Below are 22,810 nucleotides of genomic sequence, written 5' to 3' on the forward strand. Positions count from 1 at the left end.
GGCTTTGACCTTTGCCCTAGCAAGAAGTTGGGATGGAGGACAGTTTGAAAGAAGGCTGTTTGCTCTACAGGTTTCCCTAGGCTTTCAGGACTGTCCCCTTGTTACATATGAGCCTCCTTGATCATGCAGATAACTCGTTCCTTCCCGGTGGGGCATCTAAGGTCTCCACCACGATGGTTGAAGGGCACCAGTCATGGCAGAAGGGAATGTTCATTGCTGGCTTGTGGAGCACTTGACATGAGACTAAGCAAACATTAATTGTCTATTCAAAGAAGAAGGGAAGATGGAAATCAAGAGGGATCAGATCACTAAGCTTCTTCTAGCCATGTCTTAGTGCCCATTGCTCTCTTCTCTCCTGAAAAACAGCATTGTCTTGCAAGGAAAGCAGAGACTTGGAGTTCAAATAGCTTGAGATCATGCCCTAGACGTACAACTTTCTAGTTGTTTAACCTTAAGTCAGTCTCTTACTGATAGATCATCTGTAAAGGGGGTCCTGAAGCCTTAAAAGGCTACTGCACATGACAGTATATTGTAAATTTAGCCAGTCACCATTGATAATTATCATTTATTGGACACTAATATGTGTCAGGCACCATACATCATCTTATTTCACGTGTGTCGTCTTATTTCATCCTCCTAATCACATTATCATCCCCGTTTAGCAAAAACTGAGGCTTAAGACACTAACTAAGTGGCTAGGGATATGGCCTAGTGGCAAGAGCGCTTGCCTCGTATACATGAAGCCCTGGGTTCGATTCCCCAGCACCACATATACAGAAAATGGCCAGAAGTGGCGCTGTGGCTCAAGTGGCAGAGTGCTAGCCTTGAGCAAAAAGAAGCCAGGGACAGTGCTCAGGCCCTGAGTCCAAGGCCCAGGACTGGCAAAAAAAAAAAAAGACACTAACTAAGCAGCTTATTCTCTGTCAACTCAATAAATAGTAAGTGGATGAGTCAGGACTTGAACCTTCTGGCTTCCTAACCCAAGCTGCCAAGGTACATGGTACAAAGTTTAGTTATCACTTCAAAAAATCAGCCAATCAATAAAAACACTACAGGGGCCTGTCGACCTCATTCTGGGAGGCCCGAGCTTTTACAGTAGCTCAGAAAAAAAGTACCTGGCAAGTAACATTATTTCTAACAGCTGCATGGAACAGTGAAAAGCATTGACCTTGGAACTTGAAAAACCCGTTAAAATTTTACCCATACCTAACCCAGTAGTTGCAAACTTTGTGCAATTCATTTAGTTCCTACAGATCCACTTTCTTCATCTATAAAATGGACATATCAAAGTCTTCACCGTCTGCTTCATAAGATAGCCCTGAGGGTCGGTGCTAACCGTGAATCACAAAGATACTTTGCAAGACGCATTACTTCTCTCATTAATACTATTATTGTTGGTACTGGAGCTTGAACTTCAGGCCTAGGTGCTATCCCTTAGCTTTTTAGCTCAAGACTGGTGCTCAGCCACTTGAGCCACAGCTCTACTTCCCGTTTTATCTCTCATTCATTTCTTCTACCCTGTGAAGAGGAGTGGGATTAGATTCTAGACCTTCAAGAAGGGAGACCTATGTTAGTGTGCCATCCAACAGAACTTGCTGTGTTTACATCGATTTTGTATGTCGGTGTTGCCTGTGTGCGGCTGTGAAGCGTGTAAAGCACATGTTAAACTGAATTCTAACTTTGTTTTAATTTTAATAAAATAGCCACACATAGATTGGATAGTTCTGTGCTTTCAGAAGGAAAAACTAGAGAGCAGAATATGACAGAGAGAAAGGAAGTAGGAATGGTGGTAGCTGCTCATTTTATTGGAGGTGAGTTGAGTAGCGTTACAGGCCTGTGTTCAGCCCTGTATCTTCCCAGTCACACTCTGAATCAGGGAGAGACCCTCCTGGCCAAGCCTGTGTTCAGCCTGTCTCCCAGAGCCATGTGCCACCCTGGCCCAAGTCTCTGTTAAAGGACTTCGATTCATTTCTGAGATGTTCGAGTTGGCCCTGCCTTCTGCTTGGTGAATCCAGCCTTGTCCTGGTAGGCCCTGGGGACAGAGGGCCAGAGAACCTCAGGTGATTTCCCCTCCCCCACTCCTCCCCTGAATTACTAGGAGGAACACGCTCTCCTGTTATCTCCACAATGGTACAATCTTACTTCTTCACAAATTAATATGGACAAAATAAGGCCTAAGGTATGAACAGGAAGTCTCCTCACCCTCTTTTCCTCTCCTTCTGGAACCAGGACACCTGATAGAAGCTACCAGACCAAGTCTATGGAAAGTCTCTGTCTCCACAGGCAAGGCAACTCAGATTTCAGTAGTTTGTGCTGTCCTAGCATACATGGGAAGGCCCACTCTGTTCCCGTGGCCTACCCCAGTGTGCCTTCTGGTTCCCATGGGCTGCCTGCTGTTACTCATTCTTCGAAGACACACATGACCCCCCCACAGCTTCCTTTTATTATTTCTGTCCACTTCTCTTCTTTTCTGGGCATCTGTCTCCAAAGGAAGCTGATGCAACAGTCACAGGCTGCAGTCCAACTCCTTCTGGTTCACTTTCAGCTGCAAAGAATACAACAGGGAAGGTCTCCCCACTAAGCTGGTCCTGACCCAGTCTGGTTGGAAAGAAGCAGAAATGTTTGGTGGAAGAATTTTCAGTGTTGGGCTGGGGATGTGGCCTAGTGGCAAGAGTGCCTGCCTCGGATACACGAGGCCCTAGGTTCGATTCCCCAGCACCACATATACAGAAAAAATGGCCAGAAGCGGCGCGGTGGCTCACGTGGCAGAGTGCTAGCCTTGAGCGGGAAGAAGCCAGGGACAGTGCTCAGGCCCTGAGTCCAAGGCCCAGGACTGGCCAAAAAAAAAAAAAAAAAAAAAAAAAAGAATTTTCAGTGTTGACTTGTCCTTTCCACGTCAAAGGCAGTGCTTATGCCCTCCACAACAAACCCATGGCTGAGGTCAGTTCCTAGGAGAGCTCCAGCTTCAAGCACAGGTCTCCATCCTTCCACACAGAGGAGATGGCACCAGCATTTCCTAATCATGCAGCTGCCTTTCTGGACCTGGGCCTGCATTTCATCTTCTTCTTCCACGAAGGCATTTTTCTTTTCAAGGAATTCATCAACTTTGCTTTTATGTCATTTGTGAACAGATTCTTGTTTGTAAACAGCTTAGAGTAGACCTTGTCTAGCTCACTGCTTCCTGTGGAACTTGTAAGACTCTGGTATCATTCCCCTGGAAACAGACCATACAGGGTCTTGAGCCTGGGTTTGCCATTCAGAAAGACCCTGGATTTTTGTCCTAAAGATGGGTTATATCAAGTAGCCTCTGTCTGAGAAAGCTTGAGCTACTGCATGTTATTCTGAATGATGTATTCACTACTCACTCGCAGAAAAGGCTAATAAGATTTACATGGAGGACAGGATGGCGAAATTGGGCAGCCTCCCAGCTCCAGGTCAGGGTTTCTTTGTGGCTGTTGTGGAAGCATTGTGAATTCTCAGAGCATCAGAAAGGCACGTTCTAATTTAAGTACCTAACTACATTCCAAAGGCAAATATAACTTTTTATTATCTCCAGCTTCGGATGATTTGTCACTGTCTTCCCCTTTGAGTATGGATCACCAAGAGTTGACTCTACAGACATATTTAAATCAGGACCTTGGGAGGGAGGGTATCTGGTCCATCCCTGCCTTCCAGTAAGAACACACACACACACACACACACACACACACACACACACACACACACACACACACACCCCTTTAGTATCTGGGAGCACATATTTGAGCCCAATGAGTCATTTTCTTTTAGCTTCTGTTTGGCTACTGCCTTTCAAACTATAGACTAATCCGTCACCATCCAAATAAGGAGGTTTGGCATCATGGCCCTGCCTTTCATTTCTGATTTTTTGCCTCTGTGATGTCTACCCTGCACCCACCTTTAATTCTGTTTCCTTCTCTGCTGGGTAGCACACTCTGTTTAAGAATCAGGGTAGCAGGAGTTGAAATTTTTTAAAAATTGAATTTGAATGCCTTTAGCCGAGGCACCTGTGTCCTGGCCGTGACAGGCCCACTTCTCTATTATCTTATAGATCTTTCCATTACCTGGCCCCTGAAGGCATTTTTCCTTCTGCAACCCCTGGGGATAACGGCCAGCTCTTCCCTTTATAAGGCGTCTGGTACTTGAACCTGCCTTGCATTTGTTGACCTTGGGGTGCGCCCTGTTGCCTGGAGTGTTTACTCTTGGAGTCGGTTTGTTTTGCTTTGCTTTTTACGGCATCCTCCTCGTTCTGGGTATCGACGGCATTGATTTTCGGCTTGTTGCGGGTGGGTCTGGGTTGTGTTTCGGATCCAGGAGTTAATTGTGATGGAAGGCGTCTGCGTGCCTCTGACTCTGGGAGGAGCGAGGAAGGGGGTGAGGGGGGGGAGGATGACCGCCCTTTGTTCTGCGGGGCGGGCGGGGGGGGGGGGGGGCGGGCCGGGGCCGGCCGCTGGGCGAGCGAGTGCCTCCGCAAGTGCAGGGCTGATCTGCCAGCCGGCGGGTTGCGTGATTGCGGGGCCGCGCGCCGCCGCCTCCCCGCCGGGCCGAGGGGAGGACTTGATCACCCCCGGAGACGGCCGCGCACGCACGGGCCTTGCAGGGTCTCCAGGACCAGGTGCTCCGGGCAAATGGAAAGAAAGCCCGGCGTCCTCCCCCTGCGCCGGGCGGAATTGGCCTGGGCACCGCGCTTTCCGTGCAGTGTTCCGCTCGCTTGGCTATCCCACCCCTCCCCTCCACCACTACACACCACACACACACACACACACACACACACACCCTGCCCACTCCCACCCACGTCCAAGATAACCCACCCTCCCATCGGCTTCTGCAGGGGTGTGCCCAAATGCAGAGATCATAGTGGTTGTAAAGTTCAAATCACGATTTAGATTCTTTTTTTTTTTTCCTTTCTACACAAAGAGCATTCATTTGGTAAAACCTCAACGCCGCCCTCCTTCCTCACACTTGGGAGGGTTTCCTTTAAAGGGACGACACATCTTGTAAAGCAGGGGTTTTTTTTTGTTTTTTAATTTTTCTTCTTTAATTTTGCCACTAAGTCAGGAAACTTCTTTTTTTAATTTACTGAAATTAATTGAATTATGTAAAAGGCAAACTCTATTCAATTGCCAGATTAATCATGATCATCCAGGAGATTTTTTTTTTTTTTTTTTGCCATTTAGAAGTAATCGGAACAATGAGAAAGAATAGGACGTTTATCTGTGATATTAACCAAAACAGCGATTGATATGTACCATTATCATTTGAATAGATATAAGTGTCCTAGAGATAAATGTATACAGGTATAGTCAATAGGTATAGTATGTGTAGAAAAATGTGTGTGTGTGTGAATACATGCTTTTAACAAAACAAGAATAAAAACTTTTAAACTTTCAATCCTTGTTTGTAAAATATAACATTTTAACAGATTGGATTGCCAGTTTTGACAGTCTCTTAAAACATTACTTTGTTCTGTTTCGGTTTGTTCCGTAACAACATATATTTTACTTTTAATTACACTTAAACATGTTTAGCTGAAAATAGAAAGAAACCACACACTGTAGATGAAGGTTAAAAAAAAAAACAAAACCTACCTTTTCTACCCTATCCTTTCCTAACCCTATCCCTGCCTGTCCCCACCTGATCATTTCAACGGCTTTTACTGTGGCATTGAGGCTTCTAGAAATTTCCATGTTTTAGAGAGAAAGAGAGCGAGAGAGAAAGAGAGAGAGATGTTATATGTTACATAGATTTCTCTGATATATGGATGTAATATATCTTGTAAAGGTATATGATTGGGGAAGGATCACACTGGTACATACAATTCCACTTGTTTCTCATACTGTAATGTAGTCAAATATATAAATGTACTGCAAGTGTTGTTGTTTCTTTCAAGTTGCCCAGTATAGATGCACTGTATGCATTTTACCAGTCCACAAAGTGACATTTAGCTGTTTTGAATCTGTACCACTGGGAATGAGACCATACTGCGGGTACATCCTCACACACATATGTGAGTGTTTCTCTAGGAAAAAATGGAACATTTTCCCAGAAGTAGAAATGCTAGCTTAAGGGTAGGTATGCCTTAAATTTTAATAGTCATCACCAAATTGCTTCTGGGTTCAGTCTTCTTTCTATTTATTCATAGGCTAAAGAAAACAAACAAGATAAGCGTGGGTATTTATTCAGCCCAACAACTATTTTGAGCACCCATGATAGTTACAAGCACGTACGTTCCATGGCCTGAACTTTATCAATTTAGATTTAATAGTTCCAAGAAGGAAAAAGGGGCTATTCTCCATCAGCAAGAGAAGCTGCCGCTGTTAAAAACTTCAATACTTTCTAATTCAAACTGCAGGAAGGACTTCCTCCTAAAGCTTCTTCTGCAAAAATATATTTCTTAAATGGGTCACCCTTAACCCTGAGATTCATTGTTGTCGGCATCATAGAAGAAAGATCACGGGTACCAATTCTTCTGCTGTGGTTCAGCATGGACTGTCCCTGATTCTGAATACTAACAAGATTCGTGTTGGAGAAGAAGCCGGGACTTATTAACCCTTTCTTAAAAGGTCACTCCTAAAAATGTTACTCAGCAATGCGTGGCAGGCTTACCAGAGATGTCCCCTTGCTGCATGCATCCATCCTTCCCTCCAGCCCAGGGCAACCCTACACAAGGGGCAGAGGTTCTGCCTCCACCTCCCCCCACCTAATTACAGACCCTCCTGGCCAGCTCAAAGGCCCAAGGCCTCTATGTCCTGGTTGGGATGGTGGGAAGAGTAATAGCCAGCTAAAGAGGTTCACATACAAATCCCCAGGATTCATGAATATGCTATTTTACATGGCAAAGGGGATTTTGTAGATGTGATCAAGTTAAGAACTTTGAGATGGGCAGATTATCCTGGATTATCTGAGTGGGCAGATTCTTATAAGTGGAAAAAGGAGAGGCAGGAAGACCTGGTAGTGTACTTGCCTAACATGTGCAAGGCCCCGAGTTCAATCTCCACTACTACCAAAAATATTGAATAATTGTATACTAGATGTGGTGTTACATACCTGTGCAGGAGGCAGAAACAGGATTTTTGCTGAGGCAACATGACAAAATCCTATCTCAAAAAATAACCTGGCACTAGGCACCCATGGCTCACACCTGTAATCCTAGCTACTCAGAAGGTTGAGAGCTGGAGGATCATGGTCTGAAGCCAGCCAAGTCAGAAAAGTCCAAGAGACTATCCCCAATTAACTAGCAAAATGCTGAACTGGCAGTGTGGCCCAAGTGGTAGAGTAATAGCTATGAGCAAAAAAGGAGAGTGAGAGCTCAAAGACCAGAGTACTGAGGAACAGACTTAGCTCAGAGCCTCTAGAAGAGAATGCAGCTCTACCCATACTTTGATTTCAACCCATGAGACACACATCAGCCTTCAAACATACAGAACTATAAGATAATCAATTTGTATTGTTTTTAAGCAATCAGGTATGTGGTGATTTGTCATAGCAGCCATAGGAATCAAATACAATAGGTAAAAGATCAGGTACTTGGTGTCTTTTTTTTCCCCCAGAGAAATAATGGCCATTATCTCAGAGAACTTTAGCAGCATTATTTTTTATATAATTTCACAACAATAAGTGTATCTCATCAACAAATGCATTTCTTAAAATCAGTGTAGATCCCCTGTCCTCGGAACATGAACAGTTTGAAAAGAATTTCTAAAAGCTACCTTGTTCTTTGGTGACCCTCTGGATTGGTCCTGCAGTTCACGATTTGACAGCCAGTGCTGCTGGTGGCTGGAGATGGGGAGAGCATTCAGGGCTTTGGAAGATCTCACTGTTCTGTTCGTGGCAGGACACATACAACCAAACTGAATGAGGTGTCAAGTGACCATCAGCTTTCCTTGAGGTCCACTGTGGTCCAAACACCTCTAGCTGAGACTTCCCAAGGCCTGGAGGTGGGAGAGAGAACAGGATAAGTCACCTCAGAGTCTGTTTAACAAGGGGACAGCACCTCTCCAGGTCAAAGAGGTTTGTTTACCACCATTTGTTTGTTTTGAAATTTATTTTTAAAAAGGCATCTTAACACCCCCAAAAAGCCATGATTTTCACAAAGAAGTGAAGAGGTTTTATAAAGAGCCACTCAAAAATAGTAATATAATTAAGACACTAAAATTGCCTCCGCTGAAAACGGCAAAGCTACTTTTAGTCCTCTGAATTTTTCATCCATTCAGAAAGTCGACATATGCCCTGTCTCCTGTCACTTCCCCTGAAGCCTGCCTCTCTTCCCATTTTTTAAGTGGTGGGCCGGCAGAGAGCCTTCTCAGTCCCCTGGGCTTCATGGCAGGCTACATAGGTCTGGGCCTAGGCAGGTAAGAGCTGAAGATGACCTCCACAGCCCTGTGGCCTGGGCCCACCTCCTTCCTGCTCTGATCATTGGGACACAGGTCACTTTCCTTCCCACCATCACTCCAGCACTGGGGGATCACGTGACCCTAGTCTCCCTCTGTATGGTTTCCTTTGTGCATCCTTTTTTTATTTGTTTTGTTTTTGTTGCCAGTCCTGGGGCATGGACTCAGGGCTTGAGCACTGTCCCTGGCTTCTTTTTGCTCAAGGCTAGCACTCTACCACTTGAGCCACAGTGCCACTTCCAGCTTTCTTTTCTATATATGTGGTGCTGAGGAATCGAACCCAGGGCTTCATGTATACGAGGCGAGCACTTTTACCACTAGGCCATATTCCCAGCCCCTCCTTTGTGCATCCTTTCTCTTTCGAAGTCCTACTGACCTACTGGCCTGCGTACAGGTGGTTTGATCATTTTCTTACAAGGTTGCTATGGTTCAGACTTAATTTTGCCTAAGAAAGAGGTTACATTTTGTGTGTGTGTGTATATATATATGTGTGTGTGTGTGTGTGTGTGTGTGTGTGTGTGTGTGTGCTGGTATTGGGGCTTGAACTCAGCACCTGAGCACTATTTCTTAGCTTTTTCATTAAAGGCTGGTGCTCTACTACTTCAGCTCCGTTTCTAGCTTTTTGCTGGTTAATTGGAGAAAAGAGTCTCATGGACTTTACTGCCAGGCTGACCTTGAACCACAATCTTCAGATCATAGCTTCTGGAGTAGCTAAGGTTACAGATGCGAGCTAGCAGCACCTGGCTGTTAAGAGATCACATGTGAAGTGCAAGTAATCTAGAGAAGCAGAAGAAGAGAAGAAGCCAAAAACAAATATCCCCACATCCAAATTTTACCAGGATCTTCCCTAGTTTTCCTTCACCTGTTTTCAGAGTAAAGTTTGGAGGGGGCTGAAAGCAGAGGCAATGTGTGTCGTAATGTGTGTCTGGCATTTTATTTACATCATCGTAACCATTGCAGCAGGCGGTGTGATCGGCAGCATCTCGTTGATTCTAAGCACAACTTTTAAATATATTTGAAAGCACATTCTAAAAATAGTTTAATATCTCCAAAATTGAGATGTGTTTCAATAGCAGCTTACATTGAATTGGCAGGTTTTCTTTTCCTAGAAATACACAAAATCATGATGAGTAGTATTGCCAGTGACAATTTACTGAGGCTGGAGACTTCACAGTTCTGTCTTCTTTTGGAGATGGGGAAACTGGGGTCCAGAGATCTGCTTAGGGTCACAGACATGGTAAAAGGAAGAAATACTATTCTGTATATGTCCATTAAGTCAAGCTTTTTAATGTGCTGTTCATGTCATAATCTCCATTAGATTTTTTTTTGCTTCGCTTATTAACAACTGGGAGGCTCATTTTGTAATGTCCTATTTTTTCCTGTGATCCTGTCAATTTTTGTATTCCATATGTTGAGGCTTATTTATTTAACGCAACTTTATAATTTTTGTGTTTTTCTGATAAGCCAATTTGTCACCATTAAGATCTATCTATTCCTAATTATGCTTTTGGTCTAATATCATTGTAGCCATTTGGCTTTATTTTGGCTCGTGTTTGCCAGATGTTATAGCTTAGGTCTCAAATGTCCCCCCAAGACCCATAAATTCCAGGCTTGGCATCTAGCTTAGCACTATTGGGAGTTAAGGGAAACTCTAAGAGCTGAGGCCTGTTGGGAGGGCTTCTCGCCACTGGGGACCTATACTTGAGGAGAAAGATGGGACCCAACTGCTTCCTCTTCCCCAATTTTTTTTTTCTTCATACCTGTCCGTGAGATCAGTGGTTTTCCTCTGCCACACACTTACTTTACCCGTGATGTGCTGCCTCATGACAGGCCTCAGAGCAATGGGCCACCAGTCATGGATTGGAACTTCCAAATCAGTGAGCCCAAATAAACCTTTCCTCCTTACTAGTTGCTTACTTTCACTATAGCTTTTGCTATCGTGATAGAAAGCTGACAAACACACCAGATACATCTTCCATACTTACACTTTGAACTGATTTATGTTTTCTGTGTATTTTTATATGCAATATAGATTATATATAACATTTATCTTTTAAGTTTCTTTTAGCATATCTGTCATTTTAATGATGAGTTTAGTCTACATCCATTAAAGCTTGGTTCTGTTATCTTATTTATCAATTTCCATGTTTCCAATACTGCTTGCTTTTTTTTTTTTTTTTGCTTTAAAAAAAAAAGTTGACTATTGGTCTTGCCCCAATGGTTCATGCCTATAATCTTAACTCCTTGGGAGGCTGAAAACAGGAGGATTACAATTCTAGGCCAAAAAAAGTACAAGAGACCCCTTCTCAATTCATAGCTGAGTGCAATGGTATATTTTTGTCATCCCATCAACAATGATGGGAAGCCTGGAGGTAGGCATATTGCAACTCAGGCACAAACTCAGATGGGAAGCTCCAACCTATCCAAAAATAATCATGGAAAACAAGGCTAGAGGCATGGCTCTGGGGCTTTCATGAGCCCTGAGTTCAAAGTCTAATGCTAGAAAAAAAAGATAAATTAGATCATTTAAAGAGCTTTGTTTAAGGTCAAGGATTGCAGAAGTTCTTATTTTCTAAATATTCTTTTCCTCTATTAGTTTGGGGTTTATACTCTCTATTTCTATTATTTTTATAGTTTTTTGGAAGTTGTATTATATATTTTAACTTTCTAAACTCTAAATTTATCCTAATGTCCTTCTGCTGTAAGAATGCAAGGCCTGTAGAACATTTCAGCCATAAACAAGCATCTTGGGTATGTGTCTCTTGCCCTTTAGAACCTTATCAGTTATGGCCATTAACAATGTTGTTACTGTTGGTATAGAAAAATCATGCTTTATATTTACACCAATTCTTTCTGCTTTATTTGCTCATTTTTCCTTCCTGCATCTCAGAAAGACCTTTGGGGATTATTTTTCTTCTTCCTGACATACCTCCTTTGGATGTTCTTTTATTGAATGTGAATAGTGGTAAACTGGTTTTGCTCAATATAAAAATATCTCTATTGTCTCCCCATTCAGGAAAGATGTTTCAGACTGACAGTTATTATTACACTCTCTTCCAGCTCCCATCTTGCTTTGGAGAGCCTTCTACTGGTGATGGTATTCCTTTGTAGTGACTGTCTCTTGTCTGTATTTTTTTAATCTTTGGCACTGTGGCTTTGCTACCATGTGTATAGCTTTGGGTCCCTCTCTCTCTCATGTGTGCTTTTGTTGAGTCTAAGGATTCATGTCTCTCATACCAGTTCTAAACAGTTCTTAGACATCATCTTAGGAAAAAAAAACTTTCCCTTTGTTCCTTCTACTCTTTCTGGGACTTGCTCAGATATCACAGGCTTTCTGTCTTTTGTTTCTAAATTTCTTAGCCTTTCTCAGATTATGTCATCTCCTGTCTCTCCATGCTATTGCATTCTGGGTAATTTTCCAGGTGTATCTTCCAGTTTACTAATTACTTCTCCAATGGCATCTATAAACTACAGAATCTTTTTTTTTTTCCATTTTAAAAAGTTTTTCACATCTAGGAGTTTTCATATGGTCCTTTTTCAAATCTCCCTGGTAATTTCTGATGGTGTCTTTTTGCTTATTCACCTTTGTGATTTTACTGGTTGTTTTTTCATACTTCTTTCATAGTATTTGACAATTCTAGTGTGTATAGGCTTGAGTGGTCAAATGTATTCTAAACTATTTTTAGTATTGCTTATTTGGAGTGGTTGTCTTATCATACTGCATGGTCTTAAAATGTGGAAGCTCAAAGACATTGCTTCACAGAAGAGATGCTTATGTACCTCGATTGACTTGGAAATATTCTACCTCTTTCCAAGGGTGATGGCTTAATGTAGGACTCCAGGGTTCAACATCCCTATCTCATTGCCAGATCAGGGGTTAGCAACACTTGCCTCTTTCCCTTTCACATTTGTTGTGAAAATGATAACTCTCTGCTGTCAGATCTGATTTTACCTCAGTTTTCTAGGGAGTAGGATCATCAGTTCTTGGAGATTTCTCTTAAGTTTTAGCCAGGCACTGGTGGCTAAAAACCCAAGCTGCTCAAAGGCTGAGATCTGAGGATCATAGTTGAAAGCCAGCCTGGGCAGGAAAGTCCGTGAGATTCTTATATCCAATTAACCAAAAAAAAAAAGCTGGAAGTAGAAATGTGGCTCAATGTGATAGCATGCTAACCTAGAGCCAAAAACCTCAGGGACAGCATCCAGGCCCTGAGTTCAAGCCCCCGGGACTGGCATACACATACAAAAAAAAAGCAGGTGTTTGCTAGCCAAATAAGATTTAGAAAGAAACTCAAATTTAAAAATATATAATATTGTTTAGTTAAGCAGTAAACAGTCTGTATATGTTATAATATATTCTGATCAACAATCCTTTTTAAAAATTTCTCCTCTCAGATTATGGACTCCTAAAGGCAAAACTTTATCTTTTTGCTTCATCTGTGCCAGGGTTCAGTGATATGAAATAGGCAGGTGTCTTATGTAAGGAGGGTGGCTCTTGGGTAAGGGCACTAATGAAAATAATAAACATTAGCTACATTCAGAAGTGATTGATTTAAGGACCTTAGCTTTGAGAGAACCATCAATCAATTCAGTAAACAAATTCTATATTCCTACTTACCATGTGCATAGCTGTGTGCTCAGTGCTTTGGCAAATACAATAATATTATCCCTTCTCTGCAAGCCATTGTAGTCATAGGAGAGGTAAGTCATATATAGAAAAAAATATAACAGACCAAAAATGTCTTAAGTGCAAGAGAGAAAGCACTCATCCATGCTCAGTACATTTATCAGGTTCATGTCTCCCGAGAATATTCCAGTTCCTTATAAACACTGCATTGCTTCTGAAGTTGTGGTAATATGGCTTTGTCTTCTCTCTGTGGAATTCCTCTGTGATGCCTTGGGTTTGATCTTTTACAATTGCAGCCAAGGTCCCAGTGTTCATTTCCCTTTCATTAAACCACAATAATTATTTGTTGACTGAGTAACCCCAAAGGACTAACAACATCATGGAGTCTCCAGGCTTCATTCTTCCTAGTGCCTGGTTTAATACTTCAGAGAGACAGTGAAATTCTCCAAGATGCACCATGAACCAGTTGTACAAATATAGAATAAAGCACAAAAATAAGCAGAAACATGGAAAAGGTAAAGAGAGAGGGAACAGGGAGGGAGGGTGAGCAAATATAATCATTGTATCCAATATACATTATGTAAAAGTTGTACTACATAACATGAAGGTAGGAATGAGATGGGGAAAGATGAGGGGGAATGATAGAAAGGGTGACATTGATCAAGATTCATTATAGTCTTCACCTGACTATTGGAATTGAAACCCTTTTGTATAACTACTTAATAAAAAAATAAATAACATAAAAATAGCATGTATTTATCACGTACAACATTATGTTTTTAAATACATGCACATTATGGAATTACTCAGTTGAACTAATTAGCATAGGTATTACCACACATACTTATTTTTGTGCAGACATTAGTTACAACCTATACTCTTAGAGATTTCTAAGAATATAACACATTATTTTTTAGGTATTCTAAGATTTGAACTCAGGGCCTTGAATTTACTTGGCTTGTTTTCTCAGCTGATACTCTACAACTTGAGCCATATCTCCAGTATTGCTTTTTGCTGGTTATTTTGGATATAAGGGTCTCATGGACTTTTCTGCCCTGGCTATCTTCAACCTTCAGTTCTTCAGATCTCAGCCTCCCAAGTAGCTGGGATTGCAGGCATGAGCCACCATCAACTGGCACATGTTATTATTAACTATGCTCATATAATACAGCTCTGGAACTCATTCCTTCTAACTCATTTCTTGACTGCTTTTGTTCCAGTCCCTGGTAACTACCAATGGCCTTTATGATCCCAACAATTTCCATATAAGTAAGATCACGGAGTATTTTTCTCTGTGCCTGTCTTATTTTGCTTAACATAATGTCATCTAGGTTAATCTATGTTGTCACAGATTACAAGATTTTCTTCTTTCTTTAAAGCCGAATAATGTTTTGTTGTATATTCCTCATTTTCTGTATCCATTTCTCCACTGGTAGACACTGGTAGATTGATCCTGGCCATTGTGCTTGATGCTACAATAAATATGGGAGTGCAGAAATCTCTTCACTACACTATTTCCCTTCCTACAAATATATATGCCCAGTCATATGATTGCTGGATTTTCTGGTTATTCTATTTTTAACTTTTTTAAGGAAATTCCATAGTGTTTTCCATAATTGGCCTTTTTAAACATATACATGCTCCCATTAAGCATCTACTTTCCTCATCTTTCTCTCTAAGCTAAAGCAAAACATGAAAGAAACAGGAAAGAGGTAGCCAGCCATTTCCCTCAATCCCCTCCAAATTAGATGAGCTGTATTCTAGATCCTGGTAGGATCTTTTAAAGTTGCTTCCTGCCAGGCGTCAGTGGCTCATGCCTATAATCCTAACTACTCAGGAAACTGAGATCTGAGGGTAACGTTTTGAAGCCAGCCCAAAAAGATGACCCTTACCTCCAATTAACCACCAAAGAGCTGGAAGTGGAGCTGTGGATCACGTGATAAAGCACTAGTCTTGAGTGCAAAAGCTTAGAAGGGACAGTGCTCAGATTCCTGAGTACAAGCCCGGTATTGACAATAAATAAATAAACAAACAAAGTTGCTTCTCTATTATTGAAAGCTGGGGATACACAAGGCTGTAGCCCCAACAGCATGTCACCAATTCCCATCAGGCATTGCACCATGTTGCCCAAAAAGGCCCTGTCTTTACCTGATGCATCCCTACATGCAAATCATTTTGCTACTATAAGTTAGGAAGACTTTGTAAGGTATGGCAAGTCTCATGATGAAAGTTTCCTTTCAAGCATTTCATTAACATCTTAAGGCAAGCTAGTGAAAACAAATCTCAAAGTTTCCAAGGGCATATCAAAAATCTAAATAAGTCAATCTTTCAAACACATCTAACATTTCACGGGCAAATAAATCTTTAATTTAAAAAACTAGGAAGCAAAGAGGAGACAAGTTCATTTTTGGTTCAAAATGTTGAAGAGAGCTGCAGAAATTTTTGAAGGAACACTGACAACTTTCTGATGCCTATCAGATAATAGTACTTCCTAAGTTGTGGTCGAGACCAATGAGATAAGGTACACCAATTACTTAGCACAACCCCTGACATACACAAAGTTCTCAGTGATTAGTAGGTTAAGGATGCCTGTGTTCTTTTATGCTTAACAGGAAAGGAGTTTTCCCAGAACAATCTTTATTTTAGCATGACACCATTAGAACTATATATCGTCTTGTTATTTGTGTGTCTGTGTGTCTCCGTATTTACTGGTACTGGAGCTTGAACTCAGGACCTCACCATTCTCACTTGGATTGTTTTGCTCAAGGCTGGTGCTCTGCTACTTAAACCATACCTTTGCTTCTGGCTTTTTGCCAACTAATTGGAGTTAAGAGTCTCACAGACTTTCCTGTCCAGGCTGACTTTGAACCATGATCCTCAGATCTCAGCCTCCTGAGTAGCTAGGATTACAGATGTGAGCCATCAGCACCTGTTAATTTTTTTTTTACTAAGGTGGAAAAAAAAACAGTTTATTTAACAAAGCAAAAGTAAAGGCTAGGGCTGGGGATGTGGCTTAGGGGTAGAGTGCTTGCCTAGCATGCACAAAGTCCTGGGTTTGATTCCTCAGTACCATATACACAGAAAAAGCTGAAAGTGGGGTTGTGGCTCAAGTGGTAGAGCACTAGCCTTGAGCTGAAGAGCTCAGGAACAGTGCCCATGCCCCTGAGTTCAAGCCCCAGGACTGGCAAAAAAAAAAAAGTAAAGGCACCCAGGAGAGTGAGCAGTGAGACCTGGAAACCAATTGTCCATTTTTTAACATAGTCATTTAAACAGTTATTCTCTGCTATCCACAGACATACAACCCAAAATAAGATACTTTGCATTGTAGTTTCCTATAAATCAATGTGTCACCCAGGAGAAAGTTTATTTACCCCTATTATATTAGTGAGCTCTTATGCATTCATTTTACAATTTTTGTTATTAAGCTACCACGTGCCAGGCACCTGGCCGAGCCCTGGAGGTTAGTAGTGAATGAGAGCAACTCTTGCCTTCACAGAGCTCAGAGAGAATCAATATGCCTGATGAATTAAAGAAATTCTCACTTTGGGAAATAACTTCACCCTCCTCCCACCCAATCTTTTCATCAGAATTCATAATTTGTATCCAGAATCGTTTCTCATTTCCACTGTCCATTCTGACTAAAAAGTGCTAATACGAAGTGGAATGATAAAACAAAACGGGGATAGAAAGAAGGACATGACTTGGGTACCCCATGAATTAATCAGCCCCTGAATAATCAGGAGGTGATATATAAAACGTAAGTATCATAGTTCATGGCTTCCTAAATAATTAAACATACTAAAGAAGGGACAAAAAGACCACATTTCAGAAGCAATGAGTAGCCTGAAGGCAGAGGGTGAGCAGAAAAGAACTCTGGAATAGCATTCAGAGGGCTTTTCTATACTGTAACAAGCCAGGCAGACAGCAGGAAGAGGGATGCTAATATAGATCCTCCCATATATTCTCAAGTAGTGAATGCCAGCCTAGAGGTCACAGAATTATTACAAGGCAGCTGAGAATCCATCTATGCGTGGGCATTTTTATCAATACATGTGAGTTCAGCTACTATTATATGGAGATTTTTTTTAACATTAAAAGGTATCTTCGTACTTGAAACCCATGGTCTTAAAATATATGCTATGGACTGTCATGAAAATGGGATCAAAGGGTCATTGAGAAGAGAAGAGAGTACTCTTTCTTTCCTTTCCTATCTTTATGACAGATGAGACATGAAGGAGTGAGGCAAGGAAAAGAGGGAAGAAAGGTACAAAGATACAGAAGGGAAATTAGGAAGTCCTACAAACGTCGAAACTCTAGCTGTTTCTCTTCCCAACTGTGGTGCTTCAGAACAAGTCACCTAACTCTTTGAGTCTTGGTTTCCTCATCTGAAAAGTAGAGGTAATGATAGCTAGAAGCCATGATCACAGCCCAGAGGTAGCAGCTATGTAAATGTTCACCAAAATAACAAAAGAAACACAGTGCACCGTGGCTCACACATGTAACCCTTGCTACTCAAAAGGTTAAGACCTGATGATCAAGTTGGAAGCCAGTCTGGACAGAAAAAATCCCCAAGACTCTTATCTCCAGTTAGCCAACAAAAAGCAGAAAGTAGAGATATGGCTCAAGTGGTAGAGTGCCATCCTTGAGCCAAAATGCTATAGTGTGAAGCCATGAGTTTACATCCCAGAACCAGCAGAAATGCAAGGAAGGAAGGAAGGGAGGGAGGGAGGGAGGGAGGGAGGGAGGGAGGGAGGGAGGGAAGGTAGGAAGGAAGGAAGGAAGGAAGGAAGGAAGGAAGGAAGGAAGGAAGGAAGGAAGGAAGGAAGGAAGGAAGGGAAGGAAGGAGAGGAACAAAGCCATTTATATGTAGAGGATACGAAGTTCTGCCACTTGCAAGCATGAGACCCAGAAGGACATGGTTCAGTTGAGTCTGAAGGCCTTAGAATCAGGAAAGCTGGATGTGAATCCTGATCCAAGGGCAGAAGAGATAAGATGAAGCATCCCAGACATCAGTGAGGCAGGAGAAAGGGGGATTTATTCTGTTCAGACACCCTGTGGATTGAATGATGCACCAGCATGAAGTCAGGGAGGGGGAAACTATCCTACTGAGTCCATAGGTTCCAATGCTAATCTCATCTGAAAGCATCTTCTTATACACTCAGGAACAAGAGCTAGTCTGGCACCCTGTGTCCCTTTCACACCTATCACAGCATTTTTCTAAAATAATGCACACAAAGTGCTTGTTCCTGTGTCAGACACATGGAAAGTCCTCAAATATTAGCTACTACAACCATAGCCATTCCTTAGTGTCCTGCCTTGTATCTGCCCATGAAATCTTTCAGAGTCTCACCTGTCAGCAAAATATCTCACTGCTACTTTCTGATCAATTCTCATCTTTAATAAACTGGATTAGTCAGAACTTTCCATTGCAATAGAAACTGACCTTTTGCTATTCTATCCCCATCCCCCGCCCTTAACCAAAAAAAAAAAAAAAAAAGAGAGAGAGAGAGAGAGAAAAGCAATAGAGGTGTTACAAGGGCGACTAGCATAACTGAAAGACCTGATCTACTAAGTTTCAAGAAGCACATACAGGGACAGCAGGGGGACAGCAGGACTGACAAGATCCAGAGACCAACCACAGCCAGGATGGCTCTCTCTGTGTTTCTGCCTCTCATCCTTGTATCTATGCCTTTGCCTGTCAGCTTAATTATTTCAGAGACTCTTTCTCTGTGAGTCTGGCACCAGAGCTGCATTCCTGGGCATACATCTTGCCAGTATGACCACCAGAGAGAAAATTCCAATTATAAGAAAAGGATTCTGTGTGACCACATATCCATCCCTGTGGTTTAAGGGAACTATGACTGGGGATAAGACCCCCAAATATAAAGGGATCTTGTTCCTAGAGCCAAGGAAGAATAGTGCTAAGGATGCAATTTTGATACTCATTCATTTAACACCTACAGTTTGCCTAATTCTGTATTCAGCTGCAGATACAGAGGTAGCAGAGATATCCATGGTCCCTGCCCTCCAACAGCTGCCATTCTAATGGAGAGACAGTAACAAAGAAGTCAGAGATTTGAATTTCTGTCAAGAAACACAGGGCAGACAGTAGTGTGTACATGCATCCACCACAGACAAATACATAGACACCTCATGGGAAAATCTCTCAGAGCCTCATGCCAGCACATCTTCATCACTACCCGCAGAGGCCTCCGGCACAGTGCTCCTTTCCCTGGTTGCCTTGGAATTCTCTGGTTAAATCATCCACTTCAGCACCCATTTATCTTTCCCTTCTAACCCTCAATTTTAGTCCTTTAGAAGCCTATTGAGAGCCAGTGAGGCAAAGAAGACAGCAGCTAGATTTCCAAGCAGATCTGCATGCTCAGAATTATGCACAAAAAGTAGGGAAACCCGAAGCAATGTTCCACATGAACCCCAGTTAGGGAAAAGAATAATGGAAAAGACAGACACAAAGTCAGTGTCCTGGAACTTATCATCCAGAACCATGGCTTAGAAAGGAGTCATCTGGGACCTACCACTGGGCTACTGGATTTCAACTTCACTCTTGCAAATGTGAGATTTATGAGGTGTTATGCATAGTCGTTCTATTTGTGTGCAAATGTGTTTCAAATATTTCCTTCTCATGTGATTATTTTTGAAATTATGCGAATGGTTTTAGCAACCTTGTGTTGACATTTCTTCACATTCTAGTATAGCGATGGTCCTGACCTAACGATTTGAGTTATAATTTCTTGACTGTATGGTAGGTTTATCAGGACATAACCCCATTTTAAGTTGAGAAGCATCTGTTCTGAAAGCCTCAAAACCTGGATCATGCAACCTTTGAGAGGTTCTGGCATTCGCTCTAAGAGCACTTGCTATTACTAGGCTCTACCCTTCCCCTTTACTCAGAAGAAGGTGGTGTTATTGTTTGTAGTTTATAAAGAAAGAAAGGGAGACCAAAGAGGAAGGAATCTTGCTGAAGGCAGGCGAGCTAGTGGAGGGCAGAGCTGGGGGGGGCGGGGGAGAGTGGCTGTAACTTGTTTGGCTCCAAGACCCAAACCCATTCATTTCTGACTCTAGCTCCCAAATGCTCACCGCCCAGCTCAGCCAGCCTGGAATGAAGTTGTTTTCACTTTGTAGTAAATTAACTAAATAAAGACAATGCTATTTTTTTCTCATAAAGTTAAAACAGTCATCTAAATTCCATTTTTAAGTTCTGAGATTTTTCCTTACCTCTGAATAGTAAAAAAACCTGTTTTGTGGTTACACACTAGAAGATTTTTGTTTGTTTGTTTTAATTGTTTTCAGTTGGCAACATAAAACATTGGCAACCCTGCATGAGTGTTTGGAAGTTTTGGGTTGAAATTTGCCATGCCATTACAGGTCAAAAACAGGAAAGCATTGTTCTCTATAATGTTGGCACTTCCAAAAGGTAGAGCTCTACCATTAACTTAGTGCTTATATGGACCGAACAGTCTAAATGGGTTCCATCCAGGCAGATCTTACCTAGTCAACCAGGTCTTACCCTAGTTTTATAGGAAACTAAGGAGGATTAGAGAGATGAGGGTCTGGAGCCCAAACTCTACACTTATACCTTCTTGTGAAGTGGTACGCTACTACCCTAGTTTTCCAGCCCACATTGTATTTTACCCTAAGAAGCTCTCCTCTAGGCTTGTGCTTTCCCTTTGAGCAAGTTCTCTTATTACCTATCAGTTCAGTTCCTTTCTATGTTAACTGTCAGTTTCTGTTGCTTATACCCAAAGCACCACTGAACATCATTCACCCCAGTCCACAACACTTCACACTTCCTCATGCCCAACCCCTCTCCCATAGCTCCGATGGCTCTCAGAGGGCTGAGGCCAACTTTCATGGACTGTTTTGCTGCTCTGACTTGGAAGAACTTCCTGGGAATTCAATAGGGAGGCTATGAACTGTGTATTTCTGCCTTTGGTTGGGAAGGGGCACTGAGGTCAAATGAGTTTCCCAGAGCTCTTAGAAGTACACCAAGAGATCTCTCATTTCAGGGCCAGGCAAGCTGGGATAGGTGAGCTAACTACTGCCTGGGCCTTGCCTTATATGTTAATAATGGATAATGGCTTTGGTACAAGTATGTGGCTTTCTCTTTTTTTCCTTTTATTGTCACTTTATTATTTTAATTAATTTATTTTTATTGTAAAGGTGATGAACAGAGAGGTTACAGTCACATAAATCATGTAATGGGTATATTTCTTTTTGAACAGTCTCACCTCTTCCCTCATTTTTCCCAGTTTTTTCTCCTCCTGGCCCCCTCCCCCACAAGATGCATAGTTGATTTTCAACATAGTGTCTAGTGAATATCACTGCTACATTTGTTCACCCTTTGTCCCACCATTTCTTTGCTCTCCCTTACCCTTTCCAAACAGATAAACTTACATACAAGACAAAAGGTACAGAAATCAAAAATCGCATCTCTTTGTGCAAGAGTTAGAGGGTGTTTTGTGGAGGGAAGTGCACCTCTGGGCTGACCAGAGGCTGTTTGTCACCCAGAGGCTGTTTGTCACGCGTGCTTTAGCTCATCCACAGTGACAGCCTCATGGTGTGGCTTCAGTGTGGCTGCCAAGTATGGCTGTAGCAGGCACACGTGCAAACAAGAAGAGCACCTGTGCTTTTCATGAGCCAGAGGAAGACCAAGCTGGTTCACCTAGAGAAGAAGCAGACCATAGACCTACGTCATTGTCAGGAGTTATAAGATACAAGGAAAAGACTCCAGCAGCTGCACAGAACTAGAGATGGCTAATCAGACCCATGTAATTCACAACATGAGGAAAATGTTGACAAAGAGCACTAATATAATAGCATTCGTAACATTAGGCGGCAGTAGTACGAATCACAACAGGACTTGGCTGTGACTCCTATTTGTCTCTTTTTTGATGCCTAGTATTCACTCTTCCTAGGAAAAAAAATGTCCTTTTTTCTGCCCTTCTCCCTTTATGTGGGCAAAGAATACTGTCCTCACTGTATCAAAGCCAAAAGGATCCCCAGAGGCTCTACCTAGACGCCAAAGGGTAGAGCCAGAAGGTGGGCACACGTCCTAAGTGTATCCAATCGGATATTCCCTTGGGTCATTTTGGGGCATTGTAATGCAAAGATGGAAGAGTTGTTTGAAATTCAGTCATTTTGGCTCTAGCACCTGAGCTAAGCTGTCATAGAGTTTATACTCCTGGAGCTATCTGTTCCAGGCCTGGTCCTTTGACCTCCCTTTGAAACAGTGAGCTTCTCCATAGCCTACCAGGCAATTCCTTTTGTTAGTCACAGCTAGTTTCTGTTATTTCCAACTAAAAGAACCCTACCTACTGATCATCACCCACCCAAGAGAACTACTGAAAGGTCATGTCCCTGGTCCTATAGTGAGTGGCCTTCCTACAGTGCAGGGCCTCTTCATGTGAAATGACCTTGGGAGCCTGTTTCTGTTCCATGCAAGAACACGGGACCTTATAACTATGCTTCAATTTGGACCCAGACAACATTACCAGCTCAATCAGCTGGTTATTCACCATGCTTGGCTACAAATGCCAAAAAACCTCTTGACTGTTTCCAAAAATAAAACCCAGCCTTGCAGGATGAGGCTCTGCCACTATTGTGCTTATTCCAAATAATGTGGCATCGATTTGAGGAAAATTCTCAAGGGAGCCCCCAAAGTGTCTGGAACAATAGTAGCAGCCTTGGGATAAATATCTGGCATTTCTGATGACTCCTCAGGGGAGGGTGGAACACTCATTTGGATGGACATATTCTG

General features: G+C 42.2%; 1 protein-coding gene across 2 annotated transcripts in view; it reads left to right on the top strand.

The window, feature by feature from the left end:
- Window positions 1-22,810, top strand: part of Crtac1 (cartilage acidic protein 1) — a 138,691-nt gene that overhangs the window by 19,070 nt on the left and 96,811 nt on the right. The window lies entirely within an intron of this gene.

The sequence above is a fragment of the Perognathus longimembris genome, chromosome 2 (assembly GCF_023159225.1).
Source record: "Perognathus longimembris pacificus isolate PPM17 chromosome 2, ASM2315922v1, whole genome shotgun sequence".
Classification (NCBI taxonomy): Eukaryota; Metazoa; Chordata; class Mammalia; order Rodentia; family Heteromyidae; genus Perognathus; species Perognathus longimembris.